At 36.5% G+C, this 1613-nt stretch overlaps 1 pseudogene; it reads left to right on the top strand.

Annotated features, from left to right (window-relative positions):
• The first annotated feature begins 1272 nt into the window (after nucleotides 1–1272).
• LOC122727046 lies at nucleotides 1273–1372 on the top strand (annotated as a pseudogene).
• The last annotated feature ends 241 nt before the right edge of the window (nucleotides 1373–1613 follow it).

Below are 1613 nucleotides of genomic sequence, written 5' to 3'. Positions count from 1 at the left end.
TAAGAGAAAGAGCCATACATACATACATACACACATGCATACATATATTTGTGTATGTATGTATATGTATATACATTTTTTATATATATTACTCAATCAGACCTTGGCTCAGCCCCCATTCTATTAGGAAAACGCCTTCCCTTTGTCACATCTCTGCCTACAATATCCATTGAGTCATTGCTAACTCAAAGAATGTATTCTTATTTTCTGGATCAGGCCTGTGATTACAATGGTAGAAGGAATTCTCAGGAGAGGAAACTCCCTCCACAACACAGACCAAGTTCTTATCTGCAACTTAAAGTCTTAGAACATTGCCTAGAATACTAGGAGGTTAGGGGATTTGCCTATACACAACCTGTATGTCAGAAGTGGGACTTGAACCCAGGTTTTCCTGACTCAGATTTCAGTGTTGTATCTACTACAATACATTGCTTCTATACCTAGCATGTAGTAAGTGATTTTTTAAAAGTTTTTCCCCCTTATTTGAACTTAATAAACATTAACACAGGGGCAGCTAGGTGGCGCAGTGGATAGAGCACCAGCTGTGGAGTCAAGAGTACCTGGGTTCAAATCCGGCCTCAGACACTTAACACTTACTAGCTGTGTGACCCTGGGCAAGTCACTTAACCCCAATTGCCTCACTAAAAAAAAAAAAAAGAAAAAGAAAAAGAAAAAGAAAAAAAATAAACATTAACACACCTGAAAATTTCCATAGAAAAACAGGATCAGAAAAATAAGATTACATAAGGAACTATGAATTTCTATTATGGGTAGCTTGTTTTTCAAATATAGACAATTAATTTAATGTGGTCAATTCAATACTGTCCCAATTGTGTCCCCTTCTGAACTTTCTTCTGCTCTCTACTGTGTATTTATTAAATTTCTCATTGGTGCTTTTTTCTTTCCTTCCTTATTTTGTCATCACTATCACTAACCTCACTCTCCCCCCAAAAAAAGAAATAAAATTTCTCTCTTGTGGCAAATAAGTAGAGCAAAGTAAAGCCATATGAGTGTTTTAAAATATATGTTGTATGCACATGGTAGGTGTTAATAAGTCTTTATTCAATTAAATTGAGTAAAATATTTGGTGAATGAATAAATGAATGAAGGAACCAATAAATGAATGAATATATCAAAGAATAATGAATGAATGAATGAATGTAAAAACCCAGGTCATTCCACCCCAAAGGGGAGAAAAATTCAGCAGATACAATATCAGCACATGGCCTATGCCTAACCTTTCTCATTTTCAATATCTTATTTCATGTCACTGTGACAGCACCTTTACTAAAATTGGAATGAGACAGAGATTAGCATAGCATGACTCCAATGCAAGGATGACATCCAAATTCATGAAGTGTTCCTATTTTTTCACTCTACTCTGAATTTCCAACCACTCTGACTTTGTTGCTGCCCCTTGCACATAACACTCCCCATCCTGACTTGGGCTTTTGGTGTTTGCTGTCTGCCATGACTGTAATGCTCCCTCTCTTCATCTCCATTTCCTGATTTTCCTCATTTCTTTCAAGTTTTAGCTAAAATCCCAGCTTCTACAAGAAGCCTTTTCTCACCCCACTCCCATTAATGCTAATGGTGTCTTCCCTCTTCCTTTA

This window comes from Dromiciops gliroides, chromosome 4 (assembly GCF_019393635.1).
Source record: "Dromiciops gliroides isolate mDroGli1 chromosome 4, mDroGli1.pri, whole genome shotgun sequence".
Taxonomy (NCBI): Eukaryota; Metazoa; Chordata; class Mammalia; order Microbiotheria; family Microbiotheriidae; genus Dromiciops; species Dromiciops gliroides.
The sequence above is the reverse complement of the archived record's forward strand: the minus strand, read 5'-3'. Positions and strand labels throughout refer to the sequence as shown.